The sequence below is a fragment of the Leptinotarsa decemlineata genome, unplaced genomic scaffold (assembly GCF_025532065.1).
Source record: "Leptinotarsa decemlineata unplaced genomic scaffold, Ldec_3_MD MMD2_tig00001719_RagTag_RagTag, whole genome shotgun sequence".
NCBI classification, from domain to species: Eukaryota; Metazoa; Arthropoda; class Insecta; order Coleoptera; family Chrysomelidae; genus Leptinotarsa; species Leptinotarsa decemlineata.
Genome location: NW_027412569.1, coordinates 7,054,149 through 7,070,507, shown reverse-complemented (window position 1 = coordinate 7,070,507; position 16,359 = coordinate 7,054,149).

Here is a 16,359-nt window from a genome sequence, read left to right as displayed (position 1 = left end):
AAGGTCAACATTCAATGCCATGGAGCAAGCTCAAGGTAGTCGAAGTGTCGAACGTCAAGGTCAAACCCCACACTCAAGGTCAAACACCGCATTCAAGCTCATACTACGTGTACGACGTTCAAGGTTAGGTGACGTCATTCAAGGTCGTGTGACGTCTCAAGGTCAAAAGGGGTGGGGGGAGGCGTTCAGTCGGCATTAGCACCCTACTATTGATCAAACAACAATAATAATCTTGAGTATATTGGAGACGAAAAACCAACGGGTTTGGAGGGAAAGGGAAAAGGAAACGTCTAAACATTATATTAATACATGGGTTTCCTCGAATTTTAGTATAACATTTTAAAATATGTTTTCCAATAGATAGACTCAGAAGTGCATCAACTTTCCTTTGGAATGCCTAGATGTGACTGAGCATGCAGCAGATAATCTAGAACCTTTTCTATATAACCTCCAGGCACTATCACATCATAATGGAACCACTCACAATGGTCTAAACACTCACAAACAGACAATTGGTGAGAATTCGACGATTGATGAGTGTCACCAATTCCACCAAAATCTCTTTTGAGAGGAGAAGAGAAAAGTATATCGCAGCTTTGAGGAGTTATAGTTTTCTTCTTCTACATTCATTATTGTATTCAATATTTTATTTAATTGAAAATGAAGGTTTTGGTCTTCCACATATGTAGATTATGCAAAAAAATATTTCCAAACACAATCTGGAAGAGAATGCTCTCTAGAAACAACTACTTGCAAATACACATTGAATAACATGAAAGACAAATACTTTTGAAACAACCACTCTTATATGAACATTAATTAATACAAAAAACACTTTTATGTGTTCGGTTTGTAGTACAGACATTTTTTAGAGTTGAATGGAACACTGTCATCCTCAATAGCGGATGTCCGATGTTTCAAAAAATAAACTTTCCTCATTGCAGCACCAATCTGAATAACATTACAAGATGAAACACTCATTTAATTCATCAACTTACGACTTTATGACCCGAATAAGTTAAATCTACTCAAGTCATTGATAACAAAACGTAATGACATTTATTCGCTTATTTGGTTCATTCCCAGCCATAGGAATCTTGTTTTAATTGGAAGGAGTATATTTTTAGAAGAGATTCATTTTGAGAAGGAAAGGTTTTGGTATACGAATGTAGACTTTCATGGCCGGCGTCAATGTTTTGTTGGTTTCCGGGTTTTGCCTTGGTCTTCTTCGGTTTTATTTTCTCCAAACGTTTCAACTGCCACTGCGGTAGTCATCTTCAGTTGCGTGGAGACTCTTCTTGACGTATCGATTGAAACTTCCAGGCTCTATGACAAATTCCCTAATGATTTGAAAAATTTGTTCATCCCTTCCTTCAAATTCAAGTTGAAAAATTGTCTTCTCTGAGGTGAGTTATCCGTAATTAATTGTTATTCTATGTGGAAACTTCAGGAATGAAAATTGTATTGTTCTTTAGTCTTCTATAGTATACAAATTTGCTTGTTTGCTTGCAATGAGTTGAAATATCACACCCTGTAATAATTTAGTTCAGTTGATTGAGTGAAAGAAATCACTTGTCTCACCCCTCTTCGGGTGCAAATCGGTGCTAAATTTGTCTTTTGGTAGGTTAGGTTACGTCCAAAGTGACTGGGTCTATTCGATCCACCACCGCAACCCGCAAGGGTTTGTTTATTTTGGCTCATACCAGTTCATACTCGATCAAATGAACCCAGGTATGATGAGTGGTCTTTCAGGTCACATGGTAAGAGTACGGCTTTATCAAACTCTGAAAACCTGAGACGATCCCCAGCAGATGCTACACACACTGTCTTCCGACAGTACGAGTCTCTGCATATTATGAGAAGGCCTGTTTGATCTCAAGCTTCGATGGGTGAATAAACGCCTTGAAGTGTGCCAATCCTGGAAGATTCTGCCTGAGGTCCATAAGTATTCTTGCCATCCAGGTGTTCACTGTTCATTTGACAAAGCCTAGAGCGATGCCAATGACAGGTTCTGGTCCTCCTTTGCAAGGGAGTCAGCAGTTTCATTGCCTTCCAGGCCAGTATGGCCAGAAATTCAAACCAGAAACAATTTGTCAAGTCTTTCTATAAAGCAGACTCGTTTTTGGCAATTTTCTAACAATTTAGACGTTGCTTGATAGGATCCAAGAGCTTCCAACGCCGCTTGATAGTCCAAGAATATTTTATTGACTTGTGCTGAGGTTGAATTCTTTCAATCTCTCCGCACATAATTCAATAGCGAAAATTTCCGCTTGAAATACAGTCGCATAGGTTCCTAGGCAGGTTGATATCTCTGTCCTGGGTCTTAGACTGAAAACACCTGCACCAGAACCTGAAAGTGTTTTTGATTTGATTTGATATTTTCTTACCTTCTCCTGGATCCTCCGAGAGGATCTGACGCTATTATTATTTTACTTTGATTCTACCAGTAAAATTAAATTATTATCAAATCTAAAGAAATGAACTCCAAACCTCCAAGCTAGTCTTGAATATACCTACACAGTAGGTTGAATGGACTGACGCCTATCAAATAACAACTACTCCCCTGGCTAATACCACGAAGGGTGTTGAATTATATCCGACAGGCGTCAGTGCAGGAATCTTTACAGAAAAGTTTCTGTCAAGTCTTCCTATAGAACAGACTCGTTTTTGGCAATTTGCTAACAGTTTAGACGTTGCTTGATAGGATCCAAGAGCTTCCAACGCCGCCTTGACAGTCCAAGAATATTTTTATTGACTTGTGTCTGAGGTTGAATTCTTTCAATCTCTCCGCATACAATTCAATAGCGAAAATTTCCGCTTGGAATACAGTCGCAGAGGTTCCTAGGCAGGTTGATATATCTGTCCTGGGACTTCGACTGAAAACACCTGCACCAGAACCTGAAAGTGTTTTTGATTTGATTTGAAATTTTATTCTCCTGGAGAATCCGGGAGAAGGTAAGTCATTTCTCTGATACTACTGTTATTTGAGTCTGATTCTACCAGTAAAATGAAATTATCATCAGATCTAAAGAAATGAACTTTAAACGTTCAAGCCAGTCTCGAACATACCTACACAATAGGTTGAATGGACTGACGCCTATCAAATAACAACTACTCCCCTGGCTAATACCACGAAGGGCGTTGAATTATATCCGACAGGCGTCAGTGCAGGAATCTTTACAGAAAATTTCCTGCATATGCAATTGGCAATACAACTGAAAGAATCGACCTTCAATTTTGGAACGGGCACACTTGCAGACCGATTTCGGGCCATCATCGACCTAAAGTCAATGACTTCAGGTCGATGATTGTATTGCCGATTGCATATGCAGGAAATTTTCTGTGAAAATTCCTGCACTGACGCCTGTCGGATATAATTCAACGCCCTTCGTGGTATTTGTAATGTTTAATGGAAACGGTTTGTTTGCAAAAACTACTTTATTGAAACTGCTGAGTGGCAGGAGCATGTACAGTGAGAGGAGCGCCCTAGACTCGGTATTCAGGTGCGCGCGCCGTTTGAACTAATAGTAAGTAACATATACATGATGTTTTGAGTATACTACATTACAGTATTGGCCAGGGGAGTAGTTGTTTTCTGACAGGCGTCAGTCCATTCAACCTACTGTGTAGGTATATTCGAGACTGGCTTGAAAGTTCAAAGTTCATTCCTTTAGATTTGTTTTCTGCCAGTCTTCAAGCATATCCCACTGACTAATAAGAAAGAAATTATTATTATTTCTTGAAATTCAAATATACGCATTCATACTTATGAATCATGTTTCTTGAATGACTGAAGGTTGTCTCAATGCCTTCGAGACACCCATTCATATCAACGCAAATCAATATTGTATATTCCACTAACCATCATATATGTCATTCCACTACATTCTCTTTTGAGGAGCAGAGGTGCATCTCCGTTTCCAGTTATAAAAATAATGAAGAAGAATTTCTCCAGCTGTACGTCGGTTGTTTGTGTTGTTCGGCGATTCTCTCATGAATTATCAGGAGACATCCTCGACAAGAATGACATACGATGCTAGGCACACAACAAACTTTGACGTGCAGGTGATTAATATCCCTTAAGAAGCTTTTAATTAATCCGCACACTCTCGCACTGCTACAGAGTTGAGGGGGTGGGAGGTGATAGTTTTCAAGGAGACAGTTCGGAACTCATATTTCTTCCATCTTGTTATTACTGGAAATTGGATTTTCTATGTTTGAGCAAAGCATTTGTCAAACAAGAAATTGCCAGAATTGATGAGGATTACAGTGTGTTCAAAAATAAAACGAGTTTTTTTCAAGGACAAAACCAAGCACTACGGGAAAATCCTTAAGGCCCTCTCAGAGTGGTTGCTGTGCGAAAGTAGCCATTCACATTGGATTTGAATCGTTATAGATTGAGTCCATTTGAAAAAACCTTCTCAGGAAGTTTATTTCACATAAACGCAATTCTCCAGATGAAATAGTTCAAAAACAGTGTAGTTCGAGGTGTTCTGAGTTGAATCTCAAAACAATAAGCACCCACAGTCTGTCGCGTATATCTGATACGTACCGCTCTTGGTGGAATCAAATATGCCAAGTCACTTGAACACCTCTCGTGGAAGTATTTATAGAAGAGCGACAAATCTCCAACCTTTCTTCGATATTCAAGGCTATCGAGGTTGCACGTGATGTTCGCGTCTCCAATCAGGCAGATGGCTGTTTTCTGGATGGAATCCAGCAACTTCAGGGTATGTTTGGGGGCAGAGCTCCATACATGAGGACAATAATCCGAAGAAGGTCTGATATGGGCTTTATAAAGCATCAGAAGTTGCTGAGGTGTGTATAGTTTTCTGGTTTGGAACAGTGATTCAAGCTTTCGAGGAGCAGCCTTTGAAATTCTAGTGACATGATTGTGCCAAGACATATTGATGTGTATTTTAACCCCCAACATTGTGGCAATGAATTGAGCCTGGATACTGTCACCCCAATTCGAAATCATTTCTAGATCCTATCAAGATATGCAACATGCTGCTGCTGGTGAAGATGTGCCTCCGTAGCTAATGTCCTGCACTTCAAATGCAATGAAGAGACAAGTGTGTTTGATACCCATTTAGACGTTGCTTGGTAGGAGCAAGACTTTCCAATGCCGGTTGACTGTCCGAGAATATTTTCATTGACTTGTGTCTGAGGTAAGATTCTCCCAATCTCTCCGCACACAATCCAACAGCGTAAATTTTTACTTGACATACAGTCGCATAGTGTACTTAATATGTTGATATCTCTATTGTGGGTCTTCGACTGAAAATACCCGCACCAGAACCGGAAGGTGTGTTTGATACATCTGTGAACCAACAACTATCTGCTCTTGATATTTCCTTCTCCCGGAGGATCCAGTCCTCTCTACTCGGGAATAACGCAGTTCGTAGATGACCGTTAGAGGCATGAAGTAATAGGTCATTTCCAGAATGCTGTGACTTCCAGTGTCAACCGACAGTCTGTTGCACTCTGTCGCACTGTACAATTGGCAATGTGCACAAGTCTATATGCAGTTCATCTAGCCTCTCTCTTCAGAAGAATGTGGAGAGGAGGTAAATCCAGAAGGATATCCATGTCACCACTGATGGCCAGACAAGCTTGTCTCTGTAAGTCAGAGCGCTTTGCCTGGGCCGTTTTCTGTAAAGCCTTCGGTATTCCTCACAAGTGTTCTATGGTATGCGATATACCCTTGCTACTGATAGTGGGTCTCTTTTATCTTTAGCTGACCTGAGACATTGTTGTATCTTCTTGGTGGTTTTGAGAACCGTTTCAATGTTGTGTTTCCCAAGAGTTTTCCAAATATATCTGTGACCATAGAGATATATGGTAGATACGCACGTACAACTATCTGAGCCTCCTCATCGTTTTGAACTGTAAAACTTTTCAGTTTCATGGCCTTGTTAATCTCAGGTACACTGTATCCATTCAATCACAATCAAAAATGTTCCATGTAGCCTTCAAACCCGAATAAAAATAGTGATACTGAAAACATCGGCCATGAACGCCTTAACCATTTTGTTGAGTTGGAATAATATTGATGTTTGAGTTTTCACACTCTCTCTATTGAACCAACTTACATTACAAGTTCTCATTCACATTTAGAATCGGCTAAATTACAAGGCAATTAGTGAAAGTCTTTTCCAGTCATTTGATTCCTTTGCAATGATTTGTCAGTTTTTCCCAATGACATAAACTGAGGAAAATTTTTGTTCTGGGAACCAAATCATCTTTCATCCAGTTAGGCTTGAATTAAGGACCTTGGCTTATGTCTTTGGGCTTGAATTTTCAAATGGACTTTCATATTAAATACCTGCACTTTCATCAGTCGAGGTGGAACAATTGTAGTGAACCAGATTAAGTGATTTATATGTATATAACTGGAGTTATATTACATCACCAAACTGTTATTTTCATCACCACGACACGTGTTTAAATCACCAAGTGATAATCTTCAAGAGGAAGATTGATCTTCCTCTTACCACACACAGCTTCCTTACCACATCAAATGTTCCAAACAGTACATCACAAGTAGCTTATATGTAAAATACAAAGAGGAAAAGATGAAAAACGGAATTTTATCAGGAAAGTAGAGAAATAAAATTCTACTGAAATGTAGAATTTGGTCAATTTTGAAGAAAAATAACAATATCAGCTAATTTTATTTTTGAATTGGGCAATAAGGTTTTCAAGAATATTTCGAATTTCTCGAAATAGTTTTTAATTTAATCCTGTGGTTTCAGCCGAACGACAGTATAAAAAAGTTTTCAATTTCCATTTTATTCATGTATCTTACTATTTCTTGTGAATTAGTGAAATTACTCTCAATAAAACACAATATAGTCTCTCAATAAGACACCGTTGATATAACTACAATGAAGGGGAAATGAAAATAAAACACAAGGCTTCGAACCGCGCTAGAACATTCCTGTACAAGACAAATAATATTATTATTAGCGTAGAAAGCCTCGCGCTCACATGTCGGATTTTATCAGATCAAGGAGTTGGGAGTTTGCTTTGATCTATTAAGGAATGTATTCGCAGTGTTTGATATTGAGGCTGATTAAGTTGTTCACTTCGGAAAGTCAAACATGGGATTCACTCGAATGACTCGAGGAGAGACTGAAAATTGACGTAATATTCGGGTTGGGTATAATCAGATGATTGACGTCGTGGATTGGGGCTTATGAACGCGATATAAACAAGATGATAATCACGAGAGTGTTTCGCAGCGGAACAAGAAGTTGAACAACAAGCTGAGGTTCTATTAATATGTCTGTGTGATATGTTGATGTAGTGTGCGGGTGGGTGCTTACTCCTCCACAACTGAAGTTACTGTTTTCGATCGATGAGGAAAAGATGCAAATCAGCTTTTGCCTCACCAAGGTCTCATTGATAGGCTGAACGACTCAACTATTTTTGAAATGATAAGCCCGAAGATGACATATTCATTCCTCTCAAAAGACGCCATCTCAAATATCGAAGATAAGGCGGTAATTGGCAAACCTAAGCTTTGACATCGACCACCAAACAAGATTTGTCCTCCATCTTCCACTGTAGCTACTAGATAGTACTAATCGCATAGTGCATCAAGAGTTTTTGCCACATAGTCGTACGGCCGATAAGGAGTATTATCTTGAAGTTAAGCGCCGCTTGCTATACGAAGAAAGCATTTAGTATTTTGGAAAAACATATCATGCTTTTTGCATCACAATGATGCACCTGCTCACTCTTCATTGCTTGTTGACAATTTTCTGATCAGAAACCAAATCATAATCATGCATCAGCCACCGTATTCACCAGATTTGGCTCCACTGCAAATTTTTTTCTGTTCTCGATATGAGAGTAAGCGTAGGGTACCTTGGAATTTTGATGGACTCAGGACTACTGTTCATAGACCACCACAAGGGAGTGAAGAAAAAGCTGAGTGAACTGGCAGGAAAAATAAGGAGGTGGATCGGTAGGAACATTGGGCTGAAGAGAGAATGTGTGAGAGTAATATATAGTTATAGCTATAGCTGAACCTGCGGCTCTGTATGGAGTACAGGTGTGGGTGAATAGGGTCTATGATAGCAGGGTGGAAGACAGTTGAGTGCAGCACAGAGGACATTGCTGTTAGCCTCGTGTGGAGCATACAGGACGACGCCAACGGCTGCGCTCAGTGTCATCACTGGAATGGTGCCACTACAGATAGAAAAATGAGCCAGATTTAAAGAATGGAGAGTGAATGGTACAAGGAAGACTGAGGACAGAGTGAAAGAAGTAGATGAGATATTCCTATGGTTGCAACAGGTGCTGCTAAAGGAGATGGAGGATGGAGGAATGACTGAAGTATTTGTAGATGCCGGAACGAGGATGGAAGATGGAAGAATGGGGATAGGCTGCGCATATAAAAGGGGGGAGGATGAATGGAACACAGGGAATGAAAGGATCACCGAACAAAGCAGCGTGATTGAGGCAGAGTTGATTGCGATCGAGCGACTGATCAGCATGTGGAGCATGGATGAGAGAGTAAAAGTAATCAGTGACTCTGCTATAATTGTAGAACGAGTGAAAGCAGGAATGGTGAGGAGCAAATAGGCAGCAATGATTAAGCAGATGATCGAGGAGAGGAGTGATAGGGGTGTACGTACCCAGATCACATGGAAGAGAGGACATGACGGTAGTAACTAAGGAAACGCGAAGGCTCACGGAGAAGCTACCAAGAGTATTGATGAAGCAGAGGATATGAATCATTGGATTTGTCGCGGAAAACTGTTCAACTTCTCACGGGACACCGGAACTTTTCGGGATACCTGGCAAGATTTAACCTGGGTTCTCTGCCCCTGTGACTATGGGGAGTCTGAAACGGCAGAGCACGTGATTGATGGATCCATGATTGGGAACAGGATTGGTTGGCGAGAGTGGAAGGAAAAGACGGAAAGGATGAATGGTGGAATTATGTTGAGGGATTTAAATGAGAAAAAGGAGGAATGGACACTATTCGTGAATGATTTAGCAGACAACGTGGTGAGGGGCGAAAGGGAAGGATAGACGATGAGCTGCTGATTTACAGGCGTAGAAAGTGCACGCTAACTTTTGAGAGGGATTATGGTCTCCCCAGTCATGGAAGGAAACGGTACTGCTATCTTGTATATATCTCCAAGGATGTGCGATAATGATGATATACACTTGAGATACATGTGTTAGGTTATGTTAGGTCCGAATTGAGTGGGTCTATTCGACCCTTCACCGCAACCCGCAAGGGTTTATTGTGACTCACACCTATTCGGACTCGACCAAAAAAACTTAGATTCTTATAGAAGCTGATTGGTTTGTATGGTAAGTGGTCTTCTAGGTCAGATGGTGAGAGTACGGCTCTGCCAAACTGTTAAAACCTGATTCAGTACCCAGCGGGGCAGGCACAAAGTATATGCTCTGCAGTTCCATCGTTGATGAGGTTGTCGAATAGTCAAGGTGCAAGATTCCCACCTTGATACCCGCGACAATCTTCCCATATGAGGGTTTTTGCACATCAGCTACACCTGACGATGCCTTAGATTCAACCGTGGAGGAAATTCTCGCCACTGGTTTTGGTGATTCATCACTTGAGCGCAAACGTTTGCTAATCTGCTCATGGAGAGTTTATTCCTCCACCTGAGATAGATTCTGCGTACGCCGCTCAAAAATTTGGTGCAAGGCGGTTTCATAAATTACCCCGCTCTTGAGGAAACGACTCGGTCGTTTCCTGGATGCACCACCGAACCTTTTTTAACTTCAGTTATTGGATCAGGAGTTGGAGAGTTGAGAAGCTCTCGCTTCTGATCTGAATTTACAGGGAGGTCAGTTGGAGTCGTAAGCTCGACATCCATTTCTTCTGTAGACTCGCTCCTGATCTAATTTCATAGGAAGATCAATCTCCTCTGTAGACTCAGCGTCAGAAAGTTTAAGTTTACTCTGTCCATAAAAGTCCCACTAGTATCTAGGGAAAGAAGGTCAATCACGGCAGAGCCCCGCATTACCGTGATAAGGCGATGCTACGACGAGAGGGCGCTTGGTATCTCGAAGGTTCCGTAGAGGCTGCTGATAGACTCAGTGCCATTCATCCTCTCGGCACGGATACACACACCTCAGGATTGAGCCATCGTTGGGATGCCATTCAGTTAGGGAATAACAGAACCACAAGTGATTTTGTCATTCCCTTATCCAGCGGGGCTACGTGGAAGCAGGGATTCGATGGCCGGTTTGCTAAACTCCCACATCCCAAGCCAATGCACTCGCCAAAAACAGCATGCACAGTGGTTCAGGCAGTGAAAAATGAACAAGGATAGTCAACCCGTTGGATACATGGGTTGGGAATATTAAATATAGGGAAGAGTATGTCATGTATAAATGTAAATTTTTATATGTATCGTTTATTTAGCACAAGCTAATGCAGTTACAATATTAGTCTTAATCTAGGTTAAAAATTTAAATGTCACAATTAAAATTTAAAATTCAAAATCATGTACATTGAAACATATTAATAAAAAAAGCACAATAAATAAAATAAAAAGAAGAAAAAAAAACTGTATTAGCAGGTTCCTATACTAAACAATTTGTAGGTCTAAAAGGTGCACTTTTAATTTTCTTTTAAATATATTTAGATAGGTAGCATTCTTAATATCCTCCGGTAGTTCGTTGAATGCTTGAACTCCTTTAATGAAAACTGTATTATTTGAATTGACATTACTAGTCTGACGTATATGAAAATTATTGCGACTTCTTGTATTGTATTCATGATATTCAAAGTTATACTTTAATTTGTCACGTAGATATACAGGAACATCACCAGTTTCAATTTTAAAAATAAATATTTATGCTAAATAACGAAAGTAATTTTTTACTGATAACCATTTTAATGTATTCAACATTAATGTCATATGTGTTCTTCTATCACAAGATAATATTACTCCCATTTCTCTATTTTGAAGTTTCTGAAGTCTTCCAATTTCATTTTGGTTTAGTAAGTACAAGACGGTTCCACAATAAGTAAAATGAGGTAAAATCAAGCTATTATACAAAAGTAAAAGCGACCATTGGTTTAAGTGCTTAGATTGCCTATTTATGTAATTAATTTTGAATGCTATTGTTTTAATAATATATGAAGCATGTTCCTTAGAAAATATTCTATTATCTACAATTACACCCAAATATTTAATTTTTCTTACTAACTCAATTTTATCATTTGATATTTTAATATTGTAATTATATTTTTTGAAGTCATGGTACTGCTTGTCATTTCCTATAATCATGAATTTTGTTTTATTTTTATTAATTTTTAACGAGTTGAAGCAGCACCAGTTATATACAAATTTTAGTGTCTCATTTATTACATTAATTATATCAAGCAGATTATTTGATGCATAATATATTAAAGTATCTGCAAACAGAAGAACAAAGCATTTATCAATTATAAATGAAATATCATCAATATACAATAAAAATAGAAGAGGACCTAACACGCTACCTTGCGGTACACCACACTCGTTTATAATTTCTGAAGATAAAATGTTATTTAATTTTAATTTCTGTTTTCTATTATCTAAATATCCCATCATCCATTTTAAAGCATCATCAATAATACCAAAGCTTTCTAGTTTTCTAATAAGTAAAGAGCGGTTAACAGTTTCAAATGCCCTCTGAAGATCTAAAAAAACAGCACCTGTGAATAATTTATTATTTTGATTTAGTTTCCACTCATCTAAAACATACTGCAGTGCTGTTTCGCAACTGTGTTTGTCCCTAAATCCTGACTGTACACTATTTAACAAACTATTTTCTTCTAAATATTCAACAAGTTGCCTATAGACTACTTTTTCCAATACTTTCTCAATAGTACAGAGCATATTGATTAGTCTAAGATCAGATGCATTATTCGAATTAGCAAATTCAGCAATTGGTGTTATAGTTGAAATTTTTAAGATTGATGGAATGGTACTGGTTTCTATAGAAGTATTTATGACATTAATTAAGGGCATTGCTTTTTTTATTTTGCTTTTTTTCATGTCTGTCTCTATTCTGAAGGTGCTAGAATTGTCAGTTTTAAGTTTCACTTGATATATTATGGTGTAAGGGTTGTCTTGTAATCATTGAGAAATGAAAGAATTAGGTCTTCTACCCCGTTGATTCGTCTTTTCGTATGGACGACGCCATGCGCCGGTGGTAGAGGGGGGGCAAATTTCGGAGGAGTAGCGGTGTTTTGCGACGATTGAGGAGATAAAAACGGTATCTATGAGAGAGATCAAGAACATACCAGATAGTGCATATTAGAAATGTTTCGAATATTGGAAAAAATTCCGCCTCAAATGTATTATATCGATGAATAAATAAATATTTTTTTGACAAAAGAAAGAAATATTTACCCTATTTTTTGAACAGACCTAGTACTTCGTGTGAGCTTAAAAAATATCTAAGTTCCTTAAAATCATATGAGACATGAACGCAGTCGATATTTTTGTTGACGGGACAATTTGAAATTTATTTCAGTTCTCGCTAGCATATCTATATGAAGAGTTCACAATTATCTTCCCAATGGTGTTCAAATATATTAGTTTTTTCACTTGGAGCTCCTGAAAAATCACGTTTGAGAAGTTCATTTACAGTCATTGAGGAATTATTGAATGATTTTTTTTACAAAAAAATACTTACATTGATGACACTTCATCTGTCAATTCGACAGATGGCAAAACACCCATTGATAAACAAAGCTCTCAATACATTTTGTTCCAACTAATTGCCTTGCTGTTAGATTGTTGAATGAAAATTTCACAATGGAGTTTTTTCAACACATTTTTCATAGGTTATATGAGTTTGATGAAACAGTTTATATGTGTATTATCGTTCCTTTTGAAAATTTCTACTCTGTTCTAGTGAAATTCCATAGGAAATTTATACTAATACCCCCAGTCCGACGCCTATCAATACTAACTTTATGGCAATATGAGAAAAACCGTCGGCCGCCTCTTTGGATGTCGTTTGTCGCAACTCACCATTTTATTAGCTTCTTAGCTGCGTCTTCAATTGGCATAGCGGGTAGAAATATCTCAGTGACTTTGTGGATGAATTACAGTTCCACTTGCTTGAGACGACTGTGTTGCTTTCTTTGATGCATCGGCATATTTGCATTCTTGAAATTTTTTCACTTGCAGACAATACCAAATGTACTATAGTAACTTGATTGTATCACTACATAACTGGTGTGGTGAAAAAACTGACTCAAACAGCCCAGAACTAGTCTTGCAAAGAATCCTCGCCTTGTATTCAGAGATAAGTACTCTCCTTGAACCAGCACGTACAATATCGTAAGACTGCGTTTTTCCTAGGTCACTATTTTCTGGAAAGCAATTTCAGGAACATCCTGCACGATAGCGAGCCCTTTCAGTCGCCCCCTGATACCATTGACGAATTGTCATCTGGGCCACATTCCCTTCACGAGGGAGTGTTTTTCTTTTCTCATATAGAGATCCGTTTCCTGATGGAAAAGTCGGCCATTGTCGACGGGACGTTCGCAAAGACACAAGACGATCTAGTCGCAATCTGTGCCGCTAAATGAAAAAGTCATTAACACCAACTGGCGTAGGCCGGGGGCTAGACAAAATTTTGTAGCGGTTACGTCTGACGGAAAACGTCTATGATGAATGTAAGAGGTTTTGGGACGGTTTCGGAGATTTCGTTGTTTTAGTTGTTTTCATTTCACAATAAGCTGCAACATAACTCATTGATTTGTCTGACGAAATCGAGGGTCGTTGAAAAGAGTTACAAAAAACTTGGGCTCATACCTCGACAACAGTCAACACACATTTCGTAAAGACTGAAACGGGGTTACGCAAATTTGAAAATAATACACTCCAACAGAGCATTTCAAAATAAAAAAGTAAAATTATACTCTACGATGCTTCAGTTCTTTCACATGCCAACTACGCAGACGTGGTGTATGGTTCGGGAATTTTGAAGAGTGACAGTTTTAGCATCCAAAAGCTCCATAATGCATGTATTAGGCTCATTACGGGTACGAGGAAACGAGAACACATTTTTCATCTGTTCAGGGATGTGAGTTGGTTGAATATGGAATCCAGACGGACATTTCATTCTGCAACATTTTTTCAAAAATTCCTTAAAGCAAGAAAACCCTCCTAACTTTTCGAAAAGATATCCTTTATAACTGACGTACACCACCTTAACTAGAGAATCAGGACACATTTAACAATATCACAGCATAAAACTTCTCTATTTCGCGGATATTTCACTTACCATATTGCCTACTCTCATAATCGGATACCCATCGAATATAAACCTCTGCCATTGGGAAGCTTTAAACGAAAGATGAAAAAATATCTTTTTGCAATAAATAGATCCAACTAGTCGAATTATGTCGAAATCAATCAACCTTTCTCCGAGCTCAACAAAATATATATATATTTCTGTACTTGTTGCACTGTTTCTGATAGTTTACTGTTTTTTTTTGTTTTCTCTCTTTTTCTTTTGTCCTGACGGTTGGATGGAAGAGCAATCTCTGCGATAATTTATCATACGCAGATATTGAATTCTGCCATGTGATTGGTTGTAATTGTTTGGAACCATCAATAACAGCCATTATTATTATTATTATCATTTATATATATATAAATATAATATATATATATATAAATGATAATAATAATAATAATGGCTGTTATTGATGGTTCCATACAATTACAACCAATCACATGGCAGAATTAAATATCTGCGTATGATAAATTATCGCAGAGATTGCTCTTCCATATATATATATATATATATATATATATATATATATATATATATATATATATATATATATATATATATATATATATATATATATATATATATATATATATATATATATATATATATATTATTCAAATAACACTTCATTGTACATTTTTCACATATACAGGGTGTAACATAGTACGTAAGTACGTTAAAATATTCAAGAGTCGAATTTCTAAGACGATTTTAAGAAAAAAAATCCATATGAACTCGTGTCCGGAAATGCTTTGTTTCGGAGATACAGGGTGTTGAAATTGATTTTTTGTTTGTTTTTAAAAATAACTACTGCAAAAAATGAGTTTTTTGAACGAAATTTGATACCAGGGTTTTTTTCGACGTCATAAATCATAATTTCGTATCAATTTTCATATAATATCTAGAGGGCGCTGCGAACGCTGTCATTATTTATTTCAACTTTTGCCCTAACTTTTTCGACAGTTAACTTTTGGTACTTTCCATGGAAAAACCTAATTTCCATACCCTCTTCAAATAAAAATGGTACACTTCCTCAACAACACTGGAGGTGATCGTTTTCGAGATATTTACAATTTTTTATATCGATGCATATTACTCAGCTGCTAGAGCGCTAAATAAAGTTGCTGAAAACATTACAAAAAATGTATGTGGTGGATCTCGTCAAAATAAACAACTTTTTTCTTTGAAATGTTTATCGTAAAGTCATTTGTTTTCGAGATACAAAACATGGTTGATTTTTGCAATTTTTATTATTTGTATCTTGAAAATGGATGATTTTTCTATTAACATCTCGAATGAAAAAGTTGTTTATTTTGACGATATCTAGCTCATACTTAGCGCCCTTCGAGCTAAGTAATATGCATCGATATAGAAAATTAAAAATTTCTCAAGAACGATAACCTCCATCCAGCGTTGTTGAGTAGGTGTACGTTTTTTCTTGTAAAATGTGTGGAATTTTGATTTTTTCATGAAAAGTACCAATAGTTCACTGTCAAAAAAGTTGGGGCAATTTGAAATAAATAATGACAGCGTACGCATCGCCTCTCAGATGTTACATGAAAATCGATATGACATTAAGATTTTACACGTCGAAAAACCCAGGGTACCAAATTTTGTGCAAATATGTTATTTTTTGCAAAATATATTTTCGTAAAACGGACAAAAAATTCAATTTCAACATTCCGTATCTCCGAAACGACACATTTGCGGACACAAGTTTATATACACATTTTTTCTAAAAATACGTCACTTGAATATATTAACGGACTCTGTATTATATTATCGAACGTCTCCAGCATAATGGTCAAGATACTCCATACTAGGAAAACTCCACAAATGGAAAAAAACTTCCAAATATCTTTCGAATGCACTTGTTTTTTTTTCTGATAGTTGGTACAGGTTCATATATGATCTGAAAATAATGGTGAGCCATCAAGCTCGTATTAAGTTGTGATAGTTACAAGAAAAAACACAATTCAGGAATCGTATAGATAATCCAATTTCTGAGAATTGTCATTCGCATCAAAACGTCGACAGGTTGATGGAAATTATCGAACT